A 13,275-nucleotide genomic window follows, 5' to 3' on the forward strand; every position below is an offset into this window, starting at 1 on the left:
GGAGAACTAATGGGGCTATGCAGAAAATTCCCACATCAGGCCACAGCAGTGTTCTGTTTTTTTAATTTTGAAAGTAGAGGGAGAAAAGTTTGTTTGCATATACATGTCTGTCTGTCTTTTGTTGACTTGCCCTGTCTGCTGCAAGACACTCACAGCATTAAGCACAGAAGCAAGGCCTTTGGTCTGCCTCATGGTCTTCAGCTCATGTGGAGGGAGCATTTGTTCTTGCTGTCCTCCACTTTGCATCTGTTTGCTGCCAACAACAGCAAGAACTACCATTCCCTCCACATATCATCATCACTAAAAACAGCAACTTGACAGAATCTGCTGGATGATATGCTAATTTCTGGGAATAACTGGCACAGCTTTACTCCTGAACAATAAAATACTTTTGTTTTCTCCAGATATTTTCTTATAATGAATTAAACTGTCTAGTAAGATTGCTTTGAATCTCAAGAATAACTTTAAAAATTATGAGATAAATTTAGTAAACTGTAGTTGAAGTTTCTTTGGGTCACCAACCAGCTCCAAAGTAAAGACACAGAGACTAATTATCAATTATGAATATTGTAGCCTTAGCTTGGTCTTGTCCTGCTAGCTCTTTTAACTTAATTTAACCTGTCTATTCATCTATGATTTGCCTTGAGCCTTTTTACCTTTCATTCTATATGTCCAACTTTCCTGCTTCCTCCTGTCTGGCTAGCTGGCCCCTGGCGTCTCCCTGTTACCTCCTTTTCTTTGTCCCTAAATTCCTCCTCCTCCTTACTCTCCCTTCCTGGAAGTTCTGTCTATACCTCCTCACTTGCTATTGACTATTCAGCTTTTTATTAGACCAATCAGGTGCCTTAGGCAGACAAGGTAAAACAAATGCAACATATCTTTACATAGTCAAACAAATACAACACATCTTTACAAAGTTAAACTGTATGCAACACATATTCCACAACAATAAGCAATGCCAATTGTCAAAGTAGCAAATTGGCAATTATTGGTACATTTTCACCTCTCCCCCCACATATCCTACATGATTATAGTTAAAAATAACAATTTAGCAGAATCTAGTTAATTGTGTACTAATTACTTTTCAAGGAACCTAACTTGGCTTGGTAGTGACTTGGGTCCAGGAACTCAGAACAAGCCTAAAGGTTTTTTAGTCAGATGCCTGAACCAGAGAAATCCTTTGTATCCATCCAGAATTGTTTTGTGAATGCCTGGCATTGAGAACAAGGTGTGGCTATAGAATATTGATGGATATATTTTATGGATATATTTTATATATTATATTATACAATATTCCGTGTTGTGTGGGTAGGAGACTGCAGCAGTGCAGTCATGGGATTCACTCTGAATGTTGGCATTGATGACAAGGACCAGCCCTGCGGATCAGGTTGTATGAGAGGCCAATGGAACGGCAGCTGGTTGTCAGGGTGGGCCATGGTTGTGAAAAAGCCTTAGACTAGGAATCATTCCACATCCTTTCTGCTTATGGAATTTTCATACAGTGATTATTTATGATTCTGAATTTCTTCAAGTGAAATAGGAAAAATTATCTGCTTTTCCTATCGTATCAGGGTCCTTCTATTGACTCACTAAACAAACACACTTTAAGCATCTAATGTATCCCAGTTTTGCAGTCCTGACCCATTTCTTTGGAGTATACTAGCAAATAAGACATGGGTGGGTCACAGTCTAGAGACAGTTAAGAAACACTGTGGAACTTATTAAACCTCTTTTACAGTTTCAAAAAGGAATGTTAATACTACCTCATATTTGTTCCTTTAAGCTATTGTGAAGAGATGCAGCAAACGCTAGGCAAAATGTCTAATTTATAGGATAAACAACGATTTTATTCTTATTAATATTGGTACTTTAGAGAGACTGAATTGAGTAAAATCTTTGGAGGAGGTGTGGTCAGTATCTCTCTATATATAAGTCACCTGTGGCTGTGTCTTTAGCGAATAGATTGGGAAGGAAAGAGAGAGGTCCTGTACCCAGTGGGAAGGACTAACCCTGTGAGTGAGGAGAGTGGGTGTGATTGTCTGTGCTCCAGCACCTGTGTAACTCCTATAAGTAGGAAGTCATCAGTAATGACAGTGCGATGTTGGCAACACATTGAAATTCGCTCATGGGACTGACTACGCAAAAGAGGTCACCTGGAGGCTCCCTTCTCTAGGATCTCCACACCGTGAGCTTCAGCATGTCATTTATCTCTTCACTTTGGCACTCACTCCATCTGTACACAGATCTTCTCAACAAACTCTCAAGTCCCTGGAGAGCAGAGACTGAAATTTCTTCATGGACTGAAATTTCTTCATGGCTGCATCCCTAGCTAGCATGGAGCCTACTACACAGTCAGAACCAAGTTCATGTATACACATGAGACAACTGAAAATAACTGAGTTTAGGGCAAAGTTCTAACATGCAGAAAAGCCCAGAGCCCTGGGCTTTGCTTCTCCAAGACTTAAAATCAAATTGGGATTATTGTGTTTATTCTTCTAGACTGCCATTCCCTAAAAGATTCTTTTGGCTCCATGTGACTTGTTCCAGTGATCATTTGTAATCCAGAAATTGAGCCGTTTGTCTTCCAGAACTTAGGAATGTGTTTTCCTACAGCTGCTGATTGATTACCATTGCTCCGGTTATACAAACATGGTGTCTGGGCAAAGTCAGAATGTAGCTGAGGGAAGCATGGAACCTGGCCAGGGCACTTAGGATGAGGACAAGAGCATATTTGACATGGCAGCTCTCATGGAAAAATGTCTGTAACACCTTGGAGCTCTCAGCATGGCCCTTGCTTTTATAAGCTACAAGAATATATGAGTTTCTTGGAGTCATGTAGGTAATGCGCCATCAGGATGGGTGAGGATGGTTTTCTACAGAGGGGTAGGGTACTGACCAAGAGCAGTTGTTCTGGTAGGTAAAGCAGGAGAGGTGCTCTGAACACGCAGCTCTGTACCTAAGAAAACCTAAGCCTCCTTGTACAATGTCCTGTTCTGAAGTTTAAAGCAGGGAGAAATAAAAGTAAGACTGAGAGGGAGCACTCTATGTTTGTTGCTCTTCTCCAGCTGTGGGTCTTGGGTCACTGCAGACTTTCTCTGAGTCTAAGTTCCTTGTGAGAAAAATGCAGTAAGAATATTTATACAATTCATGTTGTAGAGTCTGGAAAGATGGCTGGCAGCTAAGAGTACTTGCTGCTCTTGCAAAGGATCTGAGTTTGGTTCTACAGCTCCAGGGCACCTGACACCCACTGAGCTATCTCCCAGCTCCAGTAAGAAAGACTTTTATTATTTAAAAATTTTATTTGTGTTTATTTGATGGTGGTGGATGTGCCAAGGTACACTTGTGAAGGTCAGAGGACAGTTTTCAGGAGTTGGGTCTCTCCTTCTACCACATGGATTCCAGGGACGAGACTCAGGTTGTCAGGCTTAGGGTCAAATGCCTTTCTCCATGGAGCTATCTTGGTGGTGTCCTAAATGAAAAAGACTTTTAAAGAAGAAATTAAATCTATTGTATACTTATAACCATGTCCACCATGGATTGTCAATACATAGATACCACTCAGACCATTATTCAGGAGCTGCCGCATTATATTACCAGCCCAATACTGTAAATACTGAATTTATTAACAACACTACATAGAATCTGACATAAGAAAATGAGCTTCATATCTGGGAAAAGAGCATGTAATCCCTGCACTTATTAAATAGAACCAGGGTACTGTCAGTTTGAGAACATCTTGAGCTATATAGCAAGAGTCTGTCTCAAAAAGAGAAACAACAGAAAAGTAGGCAAGGAGAGAGAAAGAAATAGAAAGAGCACTCTGGCCACAGGGCCAATCCTTCATTCCCCTGCGCTCTCCATGTTTGGTTTCTGTTAATTCTGTTGGTATTAACAAAGTGACTTTGCAAAATCTTAAAATTGCTAAGCTTCAGGATATCTTATATATTAAGTAAGCATTTTGAATACTACCCACTTACTTTACCAAGTTAAAATGGTGACCAAATGAAATAAAGTTAGGGAAAATGGAATGGGCTGTAGTTATGATGAAGTCATAGCATAGTTGTAATTAAAAAGTCAAGGCATCTCCAGCAGACATCTGGTAGACCAGTTAACCACTTGAAGTTCTGTATAAGCTGGTGAGATTATGTTCTTGGGACATAATGAAAGAAACACAGCTCCAGGTTTATTGTAGTTTGCAGTTAGGAACTAGTAGTAAGATGGAAATAATGACATATTGTATTTGCTCTCTCCTGATAATAACTAATGATGTACCTCTTTCTCTGACAGTGCCTTAATGATTCATATCAGAAAGATGGTGCCTTGGTTAGCTTTAAACTGTCAACTTGACACAGCCTAGAATCACCCGAGGAACGACCTAAATCAGGCTGGTACACAGGCATGTCTGTGGGAGGTTGTCTTGACTGTTAATTAATATAGGAGGGCCCAGCACATTGTAGGCAGCACCACTTCCTATGTAGGTGGTTCTTGGCTATAGAAGAAAGCTATCTAAGCTTGATTCTATGGGTGAGCTCACAAGCAATGTTGCTCTGTGGTTTCTGCTGCAAGAACTGCTTGAGCTACTGCCTTGATTTCCCTCAAAAAATGGACCATGACCTCAAAGTGTAAGCCAAACAACTCCTTTCTTCCCTTGGTTGCTTATGGTCACAGTGTTTTATCACATCAAATTCAGGGAAACTACAATAGGTAGTGAAAGAAGCAAACTGGCCTACTTAGGGAGGTCGGAAGGCAGCTTCATTTCACAGCTCACAAGCCTTTTGTATATTTAACTAATTTCATTTACTCTGGATCACTTCTCTGTGCTACATTATACTCTTTTGGGGGAAGAGTGAAATGATTCAGCTCAGGAATTATTCGTGTCCTGGAGAGGAAGAATGTAGCCTACAACTCCAATTATGTGAGTCTAAGCCACAGAAGACTGAGTCAACCAGAGGGAGATGCCAGTGTGACTAGAAATCCATTCTCCCAGCCCTAAGGTCATCTTCTGATGCCTGCACTTAGAGTTCAAAGAGCCACAGACTTGGTTTTTTATCAGTCCCTGTATCTTTACAATCTCCTTTTAGTCTGTCGCTTGGTTTGAGGGGTTAGGATGTAAATAAATGCTTTCATTTGGATTTCAACTACCTTGATCCTCATATGCCAATGCTTTATTGAGTGCTGATTAATAAAATAAAAGACCCCTTCATGTAAGCTAAAAAATATAGGCTATTTTACTTCCTTTACTTACAGTTAGTCATTGTAAGAGAGTACACTGGGAAGAAACAAATCCCCAATGCCATTAAGCCTTTTTGGAGGAAGCAAGCCGGGTTTCAAATGAGTGAGATTAGCCTGCTCTCTATGTTTACCCCCACTGTGAGACAGAACTGGTATCGGAGTGAAAAGTCACGCAATGGTTACCTGCCAGAAAAAAGAATCTAGACAATCCATTTACTTTTCTCCCTTTCCAGTTCCTGCTTAGAAAATTGGCTGGAGATGCACGGAAACAAAGAGTGTGATAGATGCCTGACCTACTTACTTAGAAAAGGTGCCAGTGTCAGAGCCCAGAGAGTGCAGTGCAGACACCTTGAAGAAAACAAAGTAGGGACTGGGCCCAGAGGATTCTGTGGTTATTGATGGTCCCACAGTCGCCAATCTGCTTTGGTAGCAGCATTTGCTGCTCTTCTCTGGGTTGGTGTTTATCAACATGAATGTCAGTGTGTTTGAGGACCATTGTTCCTTGAGGGTAGAGCTAGAAGCCATATTCATTTTAATTTTCTTCATCTGTCTGTCTTCCTAGGAATTTAGGAGGAGATGGTATCTGCACATTTTTCTGCATGCCCTGTTCATGGATCATCACCTTTGTTTTGTTAACATTCTTCCAAGAGGATTTCCTGACCATTCTAGAGGCGTGTCATCCATTGTACTTAGATGAGGTCTGGAGGGGGTTAAGACAGTGTCTCTTCAGAAGGTGACATTGGTTTGCTAAATTCTCCAAAAATGTCTGTGTGTTAACTGGGTGAATTCAGTGGAACATAATGAAAGGCCTTGAACAAGAGAGAGACTGGCATGGTGGGGGCTTTAAGAGCTTTATACTTAAAGCTTGCCAGCTTTATACTTATACTTGCCAGCTTAGAGGGCCATGTGTGACAGCTGAAGACTTAGGATACTATTCACTGGAGTGACAGCGGTCACTTTTTAGTTATGACAACCTGTTCAATGTACAGAGATTTCTAAGGTAATCCATGGGAGACTATCTGCAATATCACTGCGTATTGATTTAAATTATCCCAAATGGTGGGCAGTTAAAACTTAGGAATTTTAGAAGTAAATTTGTATTTTGCATTTAACAAAATTTCTGGATTTTCCTTTTCTCTTTTTGAGACAGGGTCTCATATAGCCCAGGCTAGAGCTGGACTTAGATTTGCTACTTATCTGAGGATGATCTTGAACTTCTAATTCTCCTGCCTCTACCCCTGGGTTCTGGGATTCTAGGAATGTACTACCAAGCCCAGTATACACTGTGCTCAGGATTGAACCCAGAGCTTTGTGCATTCCAGGAATGCACCCCCAGCCCTTGAGTGAGTTTTAAATGAGTGGGTATGTGAGGTCTTATTCAGTCAATGAACAATGAAGTTGCCTGTATGGATCTACATGCTCCACTCTGCAAGATCTTCTGTCTTTGGGGCCTGCTGTCGAAGGAGAGCTACAGGACATGGGACGCCATCCAAAGTTCAGAACAATCTGATCCAATACTCTCAATTTTTTCTTCCTTGTCTCAAAAAGCTCCTGGATTATGCATTGTTCTTCCTATGAGAACTTGTACAATGGAGAACTTTGAGTAATGGACAGTGAGTTGCAAACGGCAGCTTGATAGATACACATGGGAAACAGCATGGGAATGGATTCGGTTCTTCATCTCTAGGTAGCAGCTAGAGGAATAGTCTAAAAGACTGCTTCTCTGCCCCCAGATTTATTTTTATCACCTGGTACTGTCAGATAATGAGGACATGGACAGCATGTATGGATCACCAATGGTCAAAATACAACATTGGTCAGAAATTTTTATCCCTCAATCAAAGCAATGCTCCCCTAAGATTACCCTAATCCTTCTTTTTTTTTTTTCTTTTGGTTTTTCGAGACAGGGTTTGTCTGTGGCTTTGGAGGCCACAGAGAACTAGCTCTTGTAGACCAGGCTGTTCTCGAACTCACAGAGATCCACCTGCCTCTTCCTCCCGAGTGCTGGGATTAAAGGCATGCACCACCAACGCTCAACTTACCCTAATCCTAAGGCTGTCTTGAGGAATGTTTTTAAAATATTTACTAATTTGTGTGTTGGGAGCAGGGAAGGTGCCTTTGCCATAGCATATGTCAAGGTCAGAGGCCAGTCTTTTAGGAGTTGGTTTTTTCCTTCCATCTGGCTGAGGTAAGGTCTCTTTCCTTGTTTCTGCAGTGTTGTGTACCCCAGGTCAGCTGGCCTATAAACTTCTGGCGAATTCTCCTGCCTCCACTCTCCATATCTCCATAAGAGTGCTGAGATTACAGTTATGTGCCTTCCTATATGGTTTTGAGGGGTGGAAGTGGTCCTGAGAGGATTATGGGGGTGGGGTTTGAGCATAGGTCATCAGGCTTGTACTGTGTATTTGCATACCTAGCCATCTCCCTGGCATGGGGAGATTTTAAGAAATAAGCAATGTGCACAATCCAATGAGAGCCATTTATATTAAAGTAAAATGGTTGGCAACTTTGTAACAGGATGTTCTATACTTAGAAGAGTAGCTTGTTGAGGAGTCTAAGAGAGACATACATGGTCCCTGGGAGAAAGGGAAAGGGATAAAATCTCCTGAGGAAATTGGGAACATGGAGGGAGGGGAGAGGGAGCTAGGAGAATGAGAAGGGGAGAAGAGGAGGGATGAGGAGGACATGAGGGAGCAGGAAGATCGAGCTGGAAGAAGAATAGAAGAGAGCAAGATAAGAGATACCATAATCGAGGGAGACATTATAGGTTTAAAGAGAATTCAGGCACTAGGGAAATGTCTGGAGATCTACAAAGATGACACCAAAATAACGATCTAAGCAACAGAGGAGAGGCTACCTTAAATGCCCTACCCTGATAATGAGATTGAAGACTGACTTATATGCCATCCTAGAGCCTTCATCCAGCAGCTGATGGAAGTAGAAGCAGACACCCACAGCTAAACACTGAAATGAACTCTAATCCAGATGCAGAGGAGGAGTGATGAGCAAAGGGGTCAAGACCAGACTGGTGAAACCCACAGAAACAGCTGACCTGAACAAGGGAGAGGTCTTGGTCCCCATACTGATAGCTGGGAAAGCAGCATGGGACTGATCTAGACCCCATGAATGTGGGTGTCAGTGAAGAGACCTTGAAAATCTATAGGGCCCCTTGTAGTAGATCAGTACTTATCCCTAGCATAGGGATGGACTTTGGGAGCCCATCCCACATAGAGGGATACTCCTTGAGCCTAGACACACAGATTGGGCCTAGGCCCTATCCTGAAAGCTATGACAGACATGGAAGACCCCCTATAGAAGGCCTCACCCTCCTTGGGGAACAGAAAGGGTGATAGGAAGGGTGTTAGTTGGGGGGGGGAAGAGAAGGGAAGGGAGACGGAACTGGAATTGACATATAAAACAACCTTGTTTCTAATTCAAATAAAAAATTTTTTAAAAAAGAAGAGTAGCTTGCTAATGCTAGCAACTGTAGAGTTGGGGGAATTGTCTTAGCAGCATTTCTCTGAACCAGATTTATTTAGCATTTTGTCCTATGATGTCAACTTTGAGAATATTGTGTGTGTGTGTGTGTGTGTGTGTGTGTGTGTGTGTGTGTGTGTGTCTGTGTGTGTGTGTGTGTGTCTGTGTGTGTGTGTGTGTGTGTGTGTGTAACATAAATTTGCAATTGTTTTATCTAGAAGAATACTGGCATCCATGATGGTAGATAAATCTCTAGACCTCTACAGAACCCAAGTTCCTCCCTCATTGATGAACTGGAGACAGGGTAGAGGAATCATCAGGATGGTAGGGGTGTATCCTTGTTTGTGACCACTGCGGTCACTGGGGGATTTGGCTGTTCAGGAGAGTCCATGCCAGACTCCAACTCTGTATGCTCCCAGCTTCCAGTGTCTCAGCTGAAGGGAACCTTCGAATAGAGAAGAGAAGTGACTCTCCATCCTGAAAGTGACAAGATTTTCTGAACTTGTATTTTTAAAAGTCTTTATCACTTCCATCTACTCATTGTCAGTTAGTTGCTAGAGAAACCTGAGTAGAAAATGGAGTTTTAGTTGCTAAATTAAGAAGTCCAAATAAATGTTCCGTCAAAAGAAACAAAGATGCATCAATCTCTACTAGCCCCTATTCATTTAAGCTTCTGTTTGTGCTCTAACACCTATTTAAGTGTCTTTTATGTTTTCCAAGAATTCTGCTTGGAAGCAAATTGGCTTTGAGCATCTAGCAGTATAATTCAAGACAGATGTCCATTCTTATATGTCAGGGTTCTTCCAGTTGCACGAGGCACCATTTCTCCAAGCTTGGTGGTCGTCCTGCGTGTCCACTTGATACCCCACTGTGAAGACTACTTGGAAATGTGGTCTCAATGACAGCAACCTTACTATCTGGCCAGGAAACCTGTCTGCCAAACACACCAAGGACTCATAAGCTTGTCTTTAAATAAAATTACCATCCATGTCTTTTATTATTTTAAGACCTCAAATCATTAAGAGGGTAGGATTTGACCAAAAAGTGGATTATTTGAAAAGACCAAGAACTGGCCTGATGAGACTCATTCAAACAAAGACTGCACCCAGAAGCCATGAAAAGAGAAGCCATGGAGAAAACTGCGGTTGAACAACCCTGACTGTGGTGGTTTGGATGAGAAATGTGCCATACAGTCTTGGGCATTTGAACACTTGGTCCCCAGTTGGCCATGCTGTGTGTCAAGTTTCAGGAGATCTTTGGCTGGAGCAAGTAGGTCCCTGGGATGGACTTCAGGAGGTCACAGCATTGTCCTGCTTGCAGTTTGTTTTCTCTGCGTTGAGCTTGTGGTTCAAGACGTGAGCACTCAGATTGCTGTTCCAGCCACCATGCCTCTGCTCGATCATCGTGAACTCTCATCTTTCTGACACCATAAGCCAAAATAAACCCTCCCTTCGTTAAGCTGTTTCTACTCATGGTGTTCTATCACAGTAACAGGAAAGTAACTCATACACCAATAATTCAGAAAACATCAATTTATCCCCACCCCCCAAAAAAATGCCTAGGAGATTTCCTAGCTCCGAGAGCCTGCCTTGCTGACTTGGTTTTCCTGACACACAGTAGGATTGGGTTTCACTTGGATCTGGGTTCATTTGGCCTCATTTACTCAAATTAAAGCCCATAACGCCCAGGTCTCAAGAGAGTCCATGTAGTTCCTCAGATCCTACTAATCAATCAGGAGTGTGAGAGCTGATCAGATTTCTTCTAAACTGCTCTGCCACTGCTTCCACGGTGACACTGACAAGGTCACCTGCAGTGTCTGAAGTATTATTAATAATACTTCTCGTTGGGAGCTCATTCAAGACAACTAGAGTCACACGAGTAATAGATGGTATTGAAATGAATTGGGGGCATTACAGCTGCATTGAATATAGTTAGGCCTTACGACAACTTACTTCAGTTGCTCTCCAGGCCTCTCTCCCATCTTTGTTTCTGATCTTATTTATTGCCTCTAGTTTCCTTTTCATTTTGCACACAAGCTCTGCCCCTATGCAGTCCCAATTCCACCAGGTTTGACCTTAACTCCTCATCTAAGTTATCTTAGTATAAAATTCAGAATCATAGGATTTGAAGTGTTCACAGCTGCTCTGGGATTTATGCCTTTTCACCAATATGGGGAAAGAAACGAATTACTATGTGCACTGAATGTTACAGGATCCAAACTGCCCTACACCACCACATGCTCAGCCTGCTTCTCACAGGGGCAGCAGCTGGGACAACAGGTAATTGCTACCCCTAGCTAAGGGGAAGTGGTCACTAGAAGATTCGATACTTTGTGCTTTTTGCTTTCTGAGTTTTGTTTAGCAGCCTCTTTTGGGACTGACTCTTGTTGGTGGGGCTCCCTTTCTCGGAGCAAGGTTTCCCCTGTTGTAAGTAGTGTGGAGAAGAAATTATCCTTTCCTGAAAAGGGGGAAAAATAATGCTTCCTGAAAGAATGTTTGGAAGTCAAGAGAATGTGGGAAACCATTCCATAGATACATATATTTAACATGTGATTAATATGTGATTTCTGTTGTAGGTTAATATTTATTTTATTATCAGTAGTAGTGAGTTACATATTACATAAAATATTGGATACTGTTAACAGAAAACAAACATAATTGGTCCAGAATTTAAAACTTATGAGAAAAGTGCCGGCACAGGACTTAATAAAACCTCTCATTTCTATTCCATTCCACCCCCAAAAAATGACTTCCCAAGTTGTAGAATTAAAAAACAAAACAAAACCAAACTGTATTCCCTGACCTCCTGATGACTTCACGACAGAATATTTGTCAAACATTACCCAGATTACTTGCCTCCTGTGGTGTGTTTCCCAGCATTCCCCTTTAGTTTGTCTATGCTTTTGCCTGTACCTCTTCCTAGACAGGAACTTCAGTGCTCTTAACATATTTATATATTACCAGAGTACAGTGAGACACAATGCTTCAGAGAGGGGAAAGAGGAGGGGAAGTGAGCGAGGAGGAAAAAGACATGTCAAATGAGGGAAGGGATAACTTGTAAGAAGCATGTTTAACTGGCAGTGAGTACCATGGCTACATAGCTTCTCTACTTGATGTATATGATTATTAGGAAACAGTTAATTAAGTATAAAACTCTAAAGATTCTGTGTGTTGTAGTCACCACTCTCTCCTATAAGCTTCCATTTAGTGTCCTGGATATCTCCAGTGGGGAAAGTCAACCCTTTCAGTCCCAGGATGGTTTACTGGGGCTACAGAAAACTCTTCTTTGGTTATCAGTTGCTCTCCTTAGCCACTGGACTTATTTATAGAAAGTGTGTTTAACAGCAGAAGTGGCTTTGAAATAGTTCACCAGAGGGCTTTGTACTAAGAGGACGTTAAATGGATGCTAGACTACATGTAGAATAGAGAGACTCAGTGCTCGAGAGACTTGACACCAAGACTCTGTATCCCAAACCTGCCTAGAGTTCCCTGGCTCTGAGGTTTGGATGCTTGGCTGCTCCAAACTGACCCCTCCACTCCCTGCTTTCTGGCACCCACACGTTTAATGGAAAAGAAGCCCTCCATTGTTGTTCTTTTCTCTAGTCAGTTTCCTGTAGGATTTTAAGATGAACTTCCTTGCCTTGCCTCATTTTGAGCCATGCAATGCCTCTCTGTAAACCCCCAGGATGACAGTAAGATGCAGTTTGGTTGTCTTTCACATGGGCTGTTCCTCTCTGTTTCCTAGTCAGAGGGCTGATATCACAGGACTGGGTGCTTACTTCTTTGCTATTTCCTCTTTTTGCTTTATTCCCTTCTCCTCGTGTCCCATTAGCTTCCAAATCTGCTAAATTCCCAGGAAGTGAAGGAAATGCCTGTTAAGGGGTACAGTTTCAGGAGTGAAAGTCATTCCTCCAAATTAACTAGCCACTTAAGCAATAATTAAACCACCACCTGTGTGATGGCATAGCTTGGCAAAACCCTAGAAAGGAGTGCTTATTAGTTTATTAATTGATTTGTTAATGGATAACCACTGATGTTAGGGAAATAATCTAATCTTGTTGGAATGGATTTTATACAAAGACCGCATCAGTCAAGTGCAGTTCATAGATGGGATAAAAGAAAAGCTTTTTTCCATTAAGTTCACCTCCTGCGTTTGAAATGAAAACTTGCTTAAAGTTCAATTTATACAGTAAAGAGTAGTGGTGCTTGGAGTAGGAGAAAAGAGAATAAAATATTTCCATACATTTGAGTCTGCCTTTCAAAAGGTGTCCTTTATATAGAAGAAAGTGTGTGTGTGTGTGTGTGTGTGTGTGTGTCTGTCTGTCTGTCTGTCTGTCTGTTTACATGAACAACCCTGTTCTAACAGACACACATGAGACACAGCCTCCTCAGTTTCTTTTGAACTGAAGGTCTCTTTTTGCTGATTTGATTTAAATATCAATCTGATACTCAACCCAGAACTATACCAAAGTCAGACAGAAGCCCAGATTATGGGTCAGTTCCGAGGCTAATCCCAGGCTTCCTTCAAGAACGAGAAGCCAATCCTCCTGTCCATTGACCACAATTT

Source organism: Cricetulus griseus, chromosome 5 (genome assembly GCF_003668045.3).
Source record: "Cricetulus griseus strain 17A/GY chromosome 5, alternate assembly CriGri-PICRH-1.0, whole genome shotgun sequence".
NCBI classification, from domain to species: Eukaryota; Metazoa; Chordata; class Mammalia; order Rodentia; family Cricetidae; genus Cricetulus; species Cricetulus griseus.